Source organism: Peromyscus californicus, unplaced genomic scaffold (genome assembly GCF_007827085.1).
Source record: "Peromyscus californicus insignis strain IS unplaced genomic scaffold, ASM782708v3 Scaffold_1__1_contigs__length_55948999, whole genome shotgun sequence".
Lineage (NCBI taxonomy): Eukaryota > Metazoa > Chordata > Mammalia > Rodentia > Cricetidae > Peromyscus > Peromyscus californicus.
The window spans coordinates 30,745,500-30,755,832 of record NW_026294492.1 but is presented as its reverse complement, the minus strand read 5'-3'; the positions used below and the strand labels follow the sequence as shown (position 1 = coordinate 30,755,832).

At 46.8% G+C, this 10,333-nt stretch overlaps 1 pseudogene; it reads left to right on the top strand.

Moving 5' to 3' along the window:
* Positions 1–250: 250 nt before the first annotated feature.
* Positions 251–5,672, top strand: LOC128116064 (glyceraldehyde-3-phosphate dehydrogenase-like; annotated as a pseudogene).
* Positions 5,673–10,333: the final 4,661 nt, after the last annotated feature.

Below are 10,333 nucleotides of genomic sequence, written 5' to 3'. Positions count from 1 at the left end.
CTGTAATTTTTGCTACTGTTACGAATCATAATGTAAATGTCTTTGTTTTCCAGTGGTCTTAGGTGACCCTTGTGAAAGGGTCATTCGACGCCGCCCCCCCAATGGGTCGCGACCCACAGGTTGAGAACCACTGCCATGGACAGTCTTCCTAAGTAACTGTCTCTTCAGCTGATGTCTGGTGAGGAGAAGGGGCTGGTGTGTAACGAGCAGCACTGGACTGAGGGGAAATGGATCCAGAGATCCTACAGCAATGGATCCAGAGATCCTACAGCAGGCCTGGACACCACCCATTGCTCCTGAAGCTAGAGATCAAAGCACAAGAAAGAAGTGCCGCGACATTTCCGGAAAGATGGACAAGAGCCATGGGATGAACACAAGTGGGGGTGGGGGGGTGGGGTTAGGATGAGATGTGCAGGTTCCAAAGATTGCTATGGAGGGTGGTTAGAGAAAAAAATTGGAATGGGCAAGCGGGGAGGGGAACCTAATTGGGAGAGTCGTGCAAGGAAGAGATGCCGAGGCCTCAAACCAGGCTGGCAGGAGGGGACGAGACAAGTGGAAGGCGTCTGGGTTTACACCTAGATGGTATTACAGGGAAGAGTTAGTGGGACCCCGTGAGACATCGGATGAGAGAACATTGAAGAGAAGTTCCTGAAGGAAATCCTGACCAATGGCAGGCGGAGTTTCAGGAAGAAGGAATCAACAGGTTTCATCCACGTTTCTCCTGAGTTCACTAAGGGTTATCCCAGGGGCAATGTCACAGCAGGTGACACTACAGAGAGGTGTTCAATGGCTGCTTCAGAGCAAAGGCAGAAACCTGATGTATACTGAAGAATATTAATTTGTTTAAAAATTCGTTTCATGATTGTTGTTGCTGAATGTCTCTGTAGTGGATATTTGTTCTGCCTATGCCCTTGGGGTACCAGCCTAGCTAGCTCAGTAAATAGAACACGAGACTCTTAATCTCAGGGTCGTGGGTTCGTGCCCCATGTTGGGCACCAGATAATGCAGGAAATACGTGGATTGCTGATAAAAAGGACTATTTATTAAAGGATTATATGGGGGGAACAAATCAATACAGGATAAGGCAGATTCAGTCGCAGAGTCCTGGAAGACTGAGAACTGGTCCCATGCTGGTTCATGCCACCTGATTGGGTCTCTACCATCCAAAAGCTTGAGAGAGAAGGGACCTATGTACGTGCTCCCCAGGAACCCCAAGGCGGTAGGTGGAATGAATACCCACTACATGTCTCTGTTGTTCGGGTTTAGGAACAAGACAAGAGCATCCCACTTCACACATGAAAAGCAGTTGGAAGGATCTGGGATAAGTAGGGAAGGGAGCGGGACTCTGAATGGAGGTCTGAGGAAGGCAGAATTGCAATGGAGACTAAGAAGAAACATCCCGTAAGACTGGAGGAGAACCTTGAGACAGAAGCCAGCAGAGCACACAGCATTTCCACAAAACAGGAAGGCCACCCTGCTGTGTGCTGCTCAGGGGCTGAATAGCATCAGGGCAAAGAAATGGCCATTCTGTGTGGTGACGTGTGGTTTCTTGGTTGCCATGCTAACAGAGGTTGAAGGCAGCTTGTCTTGGGGCTTGCTGGAGCAGCAAATCACCTGGAGGAAGGAGGTGGTAAGGGCAGTGTGGAGGTGAGGATGTGTGCAGGGCACAGACAGCAAAGCCTTCAGATTCAGGGACCCCAGTCCTGGGTCTGCAGGGCTTTTAACCGGCACAATCAAGGAGGCAAATGTGGAGAACCTCGGCTCCAGCCCTACATTTGTTATTTCAGGGAAAAGCAGCTCTCGCCCAGTACAGTAAGGGGGCGGCAGCCCAGCTCTCCTGGTTAACCACTTAAGCAATCGGCCTGGGTGGGTTTTGACAGAGCTCTACAGGAGACCAAGTCCTTTCCTGGAAAGTCAGCTTGCATGGGCTTCTGCACTGGGAAAACCGACCCTTACGTCGTCATTGATAGGGAAAACCTCAGTGAAGTGTCAGCGTTCACTGAGGGGACATCAAAGGACAGAAGTGACAGAGCAGTACAGATGGCATTCCATGCAGCTCAGTGCAGAGTGGAGAAGAGAGACGAAGCCGTGGCTAGACGCAGGGGAGTCAAGAGCGTCCCAGGGCTGGAGCGCGGCTCCGCTGGCAGAGTGCCCGCCTAGCGGGCACAGCGTGTAGGTTCCGCCCCCAGCACCGTGCAGGTCAGGCATGGGGCTGCACATGTATAATCTCAGCACCTGGAAGGTGGAAACCGGAAGATCAGAAGTTCAAGGTCATTCTCAGCCACATAGCGAGTTCCAGGCCAGACCAACCTACATGAGATGAGACAGACAGACGGACTGGGGACAGGGAGAGAGGGAGAGAGAGAGACAGAATATTCTAGAGCATGCTGGGCTGCCGCTCAGAACCACATATCGGAAGGAATCATCCACTGGCGGTGGTGGCGCACGCCTTTAATCCCAGCACTCGGGAGGCAGAGCCAGGCGGATCTCTGTGAGTCGGAGACCCCTCCCTGCACACTGAGCCCGCGTGTGCTCCAGAGTAAACCTGATCTCCCTTTGTTCTTCTATAAATTATATCGTTTAATTTGCCGCTACTTTTCCGTACCCCTTTGTAGACTAGAAGCTTATCTTGTATATGGTTTTGTATGTATGTATATGAATGTATGTGTATATGTATGTGTGTATGTGTGTATATGCGTATGTATGTATATGTGTATGTATGTATATGCGTATGTATGTATATGTGTATGTATATGTGTATATGTGTATGTATATACATATATGTATGTATATGTGTATATGTATGTGTGTGTATGTGTGTATGTGTATATTATATGTATATATGTGCATATGTGTATGTATGTATGCAATGTGTATGTGTATATGCATGTGTATGTATATGTGTATTTATATGTGTGTATGTATATGTATATATGTATATGTGTGTATGCATATGTGTATGTGTATATGTACCTGGAAGCACAGCATCCAGGACTGTACAGATGCTCAGTCATCTCATAAGTGACAGAACTGTCTTCCACCAGGTAGGGGGAACATGGAAGATTAGTTTTCTTCTACTTTCTTTTTAAAAATACCGTCTAAAAGTCGACAACAGGCACATGTTGCTGTAACAGCAGAAGGAACAAGGAGCCTAAAATCATGAGAACAAACCCAGAGATGTGTTCAGATTTCAATTAAAAGAGGAAGTAAGATGTAATGATATTAAAGATGTTAGGAGTGAGGGTAAGAATGTATTTCATATGCTACGGAAGGGATAAGAGTCAAGAAAATAAGTTGCTACAGGCTGCAGGAAAATATTATAGAACTCAGATGGCGAAGATACCACCTGAGGGGATCAAGGAATTCCTCCAGAGGAAGCCAAATTAACAAGGAGCTTTTGGTGTTGTTTGACTTGTTATATATCAGTTGTCTTCTGTTCTGAAAATCATGTGTGCCTTCATAATTTTCCCAATTGATTTTTTCCCTGAGAAGGGCTAACAATGTGGACTGATCACTCTCTGGACATACACATTCCAGGTATTTGGAGAAAGGCTTCCTCTGGAATCAGATATCTCCCTTAACCACTTTCAATGACTAGCAGTAATAACAGTCCACATACAAGTCTCCTGATTTAAGACAAATTCCACAAGGAGACACCACCTAGGTCAGATGGACCTTAAGTAATAGCTTTACACAATTTAGCTTGGACCCTCCTTTCTTATACAGCCTTACTAACTTTAAAGACCCCCTAACTTCTTACCTAACCACTTCTTGGAATGTAGACTGAGCTCGTAGATCCCCATTTTCATATACTAACTGGTCACTAGCACTCAATTGACCTCCTCTTTTGCCACTCCCATTTTGGGTTGTAAAAGAAAGCCTGGTGGTCACTGCCTGAGGAAAATTCTTACTTACCTTTATGACCCCGTAGAATTCAAGCCTGGTGACCTTGCTCGACAAGGGGATTAATATTGCTTGGGTTTATAACTGGACTCCAGAGAGACTTGGAGGGGAACGAAGAGATGGAGAACAGAGAGGGATAAGGAGGATTTTGATCAGAGGGAATGGGTGGACGAGATGGAAGATGAGGAAGAGTCAGATGGGGAAGTACTAGCTGGGTAAGAACAAGATGAAAAGGACCTAGATGAGGCAGAATTAAGACGAGAGAATTAAGATAGAACTTAGAGGGAGCAGTAGATAAATATAGAGAGAAATCAGGCAAGAAAGGAGCTAGGCATGAGAACAGAACTGAAGCTGTGTATAAAGGATGTTATGCCAGAGGAATTAAAGCAAGTGGACTATAGAGCTCTGTGTGCTGAGATTCTATTTCCCAAAAATAGTCCTCGCCGTTAGTAGTTTTATCTCCTGTGCCCCTGGGAAGTATTAATATTAAGGCTGGTCCTTTAAATATTATACAAGAAGTATAAGGAGTAAAGAAAGAAAATGTATTTTGGATGTTTTCACTAGGAAGTTGGTAAGGAGGCTCTCTGGTCCTCCCTGTTCCAGGACAGCTGGATCTTGTCACGTAGTGCCAGCTCCATCCTTGACTCACGATGGTAAAGGTCGGAGTGAACAGATATGGCCCAGGGCCTGGTTCCCAGGGCTGCTTTCCACTCTGGCAGAAATGGATGTTGTTCCCATCAATGGCCCCCCACAGACCTCAACTATGTGGTCTACATGTTCCAGCAAGATCCACAGCACAGTCACGGCAGAGAACGGGGAGCTTGTCGTCAACACGAAAGCCACCCCCGTCTTCCAGGAGTGAGATCCCGCCATCATAAAATGGGACAATGCCAGTGCTGTTGTGTAAGTTACCGGTGTCTTCGCTGCCATAGAGAGTGCCAAGGCCCTCTTGGAAGGGTGGAACCAAATGGGTCTTCATCTCCTCCCCTTCTGTTGATGTTTTTGATGGCTGTGGGCCACCAGAAGTATGACAACTCACTCAAGATCGTCAGCAATGCCTTCTGTACTGCCGACTGCTTAGCCCGCCTGCCAAGGTCATCCATGCCAACGTCATCAAGGGACTTCCGACCACAGTCCATGCTATCACTACCGACAGTCTCTGTGTACAGTAGGGGTCTGATGGTCTCGAGACTGCCCCAGAACATCATCTCTGTGTCTGTCGACCAGTGTTACCAAGGCTGTGGGCAGGACCACGCCAGAGCTGAGCAAGAAGCTCACTGGCATGGCCTTCTACGTTCCTATCCCCAATGTGTCCATCATGAATATGGCACGCCTCCTGGAGAAAGCTGCCAAGAACAGTGACATCAAGAAAGTCGTGAAACAGGCATGGGGGGGTGGGGGGCACCAAAGGGCATCGCGGGCTACACTGAGGACCAGGCTGCTTCCTGCAACTCTGAACACTGACACCCATTCTTCCACCTTTGAAACCAGGACTGGCATTGTTCTCAACGACCACTTGGCCAAGCTCATTTCCTGGTAGGACAGGAAATTTGACTACCACAGAGTGGTATGTCTCATGGGCCACATGGCCCCCAAGGAGTAAGATGCCCTGGACCATTGGGACCACCCACCTGAGCAAGAACGGCAGGAAGAGTGAGGCCCTCTGCTGCGAAGGAGTCCCTGTTCCAAGTCAGCCCCTAACACTGAGCATCTCCCTTCACGGTTTCTGTCCCAGACCCCCCATAAGTACACAAGGGACTTGAGACCATCAATAAAGTTCACTGCACCCCACCCCCCAAAAAAGAGAGAAAGTTGGTGAGGTTAACTATGGTATTCAGTCTATTTTCCAACAATCACAAATTTATCCCACAAGGATGGAGTGAAGTCCCTGGGACCCAACGGAAATTCCCTGCAGGCCTTTGGGCTGCATTTATTATCTACTGCAATGTAATTTAGCGGTTTGAAATGGTGACAGACGTTTACTGTCCCATACTGCTTCTGTGGGTCAAAAACTTAGGCACAGCTTAGCTGACCTGAGTGTAGCATGAATCTTAAAGAGTCTTATTAATAAAAACAAACCCAGAGCCAGGTATTGGGGTGAATGCTGGAAGATCAGAGAGACAGAACAGGCCACAGCCATCTCACCTTGCCAGTTCCTCAGCTGATCCTGTTTCCTCAGACTGGAAGCCTCTGAGTCCTCATCCAAATGGATCTCAGCTGAACTGCTGCTCCAAAGCCTGAAAGCTTAACCAGCTCTAGTTCCTGGTCCTCACGCCTTATATACCTTTCTGCTTTCTGCCATCACTCCCTGGGATTAAAGGCTCACTTTCTGGAATTAAAAGCGTGAGTCACCATGCTTGACTGTATCCTTTGTGGCCTTGAACTCACAGAGATCCAGACGGATTTCTGCCTCTGGACTGCTAGGATTAAAGGCGTGAGTGCCACCATTTTCTAGCCTCTGTATCTAGTGGCTGTTCTGTTCTCTGAGCCCAGATAAGTTTATTAGGGTGCACAATATTTTGGGGAACACAATACCACCACACCTGAGGGCTGTGGTCCAGGTGCCAGTCGGGGCTGCAGTGATCTGAAGCTTTGCCGGGACTGAGGGTCTGTTTCTAGGACGGTACACTCAAGTGATGCTGACCATTGGCCTCCGGACCTCCCATGTGGCCTCTCCATGGATTGTTTCAGGTCTTCAAGACACAGTCAGTGGCCTTCCTCGGAGCAAATGATCTAAAAAGGGACCAAGCCAAAGCTGCCATGTATTATGACCCAGTCTCAGAAGTCACTCACCTTCCTTCCTACAACAGCTCCATGATTGCATCAGCCCTATGTAAAGTGAGAAGGGTACGAAAAGGCATGGATACCAGGACCGGGGACTGTGCAGGTATCCAGGGAGCTTGCTATGTTGTGGACACAGGAACATCTGAGCATGGAGCTTTGGTACAGTGGATCCAAATGAAGGAAAAAGAAAGCGAATGAGGCAAGATAAATGGAGAATGACTTCGGGAGCCGGGGATGTTAGGTGTGCAAGCCATTTGGTTTAATTCTCAGTTTGTGTGTTGATAAGGCATAAGATAGCAATAATGAGAAAAAAAACCCTACCGAATTCTAGCTGCATATATTAAAATACTGATAAGAAATGTAAACTTTGCTAGAGAAAAAGAAAATGTATGTGTGTGTGTGTATGGTGAGATTTTATTTGTACTGAAATGTGATTTTATTTGTATGTTAATAAATAAAGTTGCCTGGGGGTCAGAGCTAATAGCAAGCCAAAGCAGAAGCTGGGTGGTGGCGGTGGCGCACACCTTTAATCCAGTTCACATGACAGACAGATCTCTGTGTGTTCAAGGATACAGCCAGCATGGAGACACACGCCTTTAATCTCAATACCAACCATAGAAGACCTGGAGGTCTGTATAGACAGGCAGTGGGCAAGGAGGTCATGTGGTTGGGTTTACAACCAATGAGAAGGCAGAACAGAAAGTCAATAAAAGGACAGACTACTCTCAGCTACTGCTCTGATCTCTTGGGCTTTTAACTCTGCAATTGGCTCTGTGTTTCTTATTTAATAAGGCTGTTCATCTACCTGTGTGTGCACGCGCGCGCACACAGGAGGCCAGAGGCCAGCCAGAGTTGTCCTTCCTCAGGCACCACTGATGTTTCTTTTAAGACAGTGTCTCTTGTTGACCAGGAGCTGCATCGAATAGACTGGCTGAAAATCGAACCCAAAGGATCCGCCTACCTCTGCCCCCCCCCCAGCCCTGAGATGACAAGCATGTGCCACTATGCCTGGCTTCATTTAAAAAAAAAAAAAGAAAATGGGTTCTGGGGATCGAACTCAGGTCCTCATGCTTACAAGACAAACACAACCACTTTACCAACTGAACCATCTCTCAGCCCTCTGCTTTAATATTTCAAACCAGAAATGGAGAGCTATTCAACACAATGGGTCAAGTACTCTGGTTATCTCGAAAAGGAAACTCAGCAAAATACATACAAAGAAATAATTGAACAGATTTTGTCTTTATTTACAGAGATTGGTATTATCAATGAAGACTTATCAAGTATTTAAGAAGTCTGTAAAACATGGAATGGGTTATTTGACAAGTTACTAAAATAAGCAGTGTTCTGGGGCCTCGTGTAGTAAACATGTGTATTACACCTCCTCAGCCCTCGTTGCGCAGCCCATACCCTGCATTGAAATGTTTCTCTTGATTCTTCTTGGTGTGTATCCTGCAGTCTGTCATGGCTGCTATGGCCCAAATGCCAGAGCAAGAGTTCTGACTGGTAGGGAGAAGGCACAGAGGTAAAAAGGAGGGTGAAGTTGAGAAAAGCAGGAAAAATGGCATTTATAATCAGCCCCTGTACACAGGGAGCCCATGGGTACCCTCAGGATACAACCAAGGAGGTAGAGGAGGCAGCAAATTTCTACCTTCTGGCCAGCTATAATATTTTCTGCCTTCCATAGAAAGGTCACTCTGGGGACCAGGGCACTTGATTACCAGGTGTCCAGTGCTTAATTTCCTAGGACACAGGATTTCCAGCATGGAAATTCAGACGGCCCCAGGCATCTCTGAGACTGAGTCAGCCAGCCCTGTTTCTGTTTTTAAGCATATCCGAGGACCAGGTTGTCTCTGGATTCCCACTTTCTTCCTCCATGTATTGCTGGTCAAGTATTCCTGCTGAAATGGGTAGGTCAACTCCTGTAAAATCAGAGAGTTAGAAAATGTCTGGAGAAAAGACCACACCACATCTAAACTCTAGATAAGCCAGAGCAAAAAAGCTTTGGAAAGTTATAAATTAATATTTGAGGATGATGGGAAATGAGGAGTAAAATCAGTAAGCGAACAAAAAGGACAGGCAAGTTGTGGGATACTTTTTGAAGAATCAAATATATAACAGTAGCTAGAGTGGTTCTGGGGATCAGAACTGCAGAGCAGCTAAAATACAGTTGTCAATCCATGTGGGGAAAAAAGAACAAAAAACAAAAAACACATTATAGAGAAAGAGAAAAAAGGGGTAATATTAACATATTCTGTAAAACAGTTAATAATCGCAACTAGAGCATCATATTGTCAGCAATGTCCACAGACATCTCAAGCGTCCAGGAAACTATTGTCTATAAAGAAATACGCCGTGCCTAGTGGATTCCCACAGCTAGGTGGGGTGAGCCATAAAAATAAAACCAGCCTTTCTCTCCACATTCCTCTGTGAACTAAAAGGGATTGATGATGCTGGAGAGCTGGCTCACAGGAGCTCACACTGCTCTTACAGAGGACCAGAATTCAGTTCCTAGCGTGTATGACACATGACTCATGACCCCCTGTAATTCCAGCTCCAGGGAATCTTACACCCTCTTCTGACCTCCATGGGCAACTGCGCTCACATTCACATAGTCCCCAGACATACAAACATATATATATATATTTAAAAATAAAACCAGCCAGGCGGTGGTGGCCAGCACTCAGGAGGCAGAGGCAGGCGGATCTTTGTGAGTTCCAGGCCACCCTGGTCTACCGAGCGAGATCCAGGAAAGGTGCAAAGCTACACAGAGAAACCCTGTCTCAAAAAACCAAATAATAATAATAATAATAATAATAATAATAATAAAACCAATTTTTAAAACAATTACCCCCGACGCTCGCTTGATAATTCCAAGCGAGCGTCTTGGGTAATTGTTGGTAGACTAAAAGCCTCAGACCTCTGACTCTCATGAAGATTCTCTGAGGGAACCCGAGCCTACTTAAACACAGCCTTAGCCAAAATAAACGGCCCTTCAGCTCTGGAGCTTGTCACTGTGGCACATCTGTGCTGCCACAACCCAGTCCACTCTCCTCCTACCCTTTGTCTAAAGAGTCTGCAAAGGGAAGAGGCTCCCGGAGAGGCTAAGTCGCTGTGTGCTTAGATCTGGTCTGCAGGACACAGGGAAATCTGAAATGCATTGTGACCTGCTAATCTTTCACAGCTAACCAAGTGATCACTGATTAAAAATAGCGTCGAACGTGTATTGGGCATCTATTTCGGGCCTCGTTTTATTTGGAATGCAAATCCTGCTGGAAGCCAGAGCGGCGGGCATTAAGCAGCAGCTGGAAATCGACTCTGAACGTTCCAGCCAATTCACGTCGAGCCCAGTTGGCAGAATTAATGCCATTCTGCCATCTCAGCGAAGAAGGAGAGGTGGTTAATTATGCCCCACTGCCCAGCGGTTTCTATTATGGACACATCTGGACTGAAAGGCTCATTTGAAATCTCCAATCTCTCTGCTTCCTGGAGCCTAAACCAAGCTAAGGAGTTGATTGGTGATGAGGGGGAGGGGAGGGAGTGTAAGCAAACAGCTTTGCCCATGTGCCCCCCCTCCCGCCCCGCTCTCCCCCACCTCCCGGGGAAGGTCTGATGAAAGTCCGCTGGAGTTTCAAAGGCCCGTGGT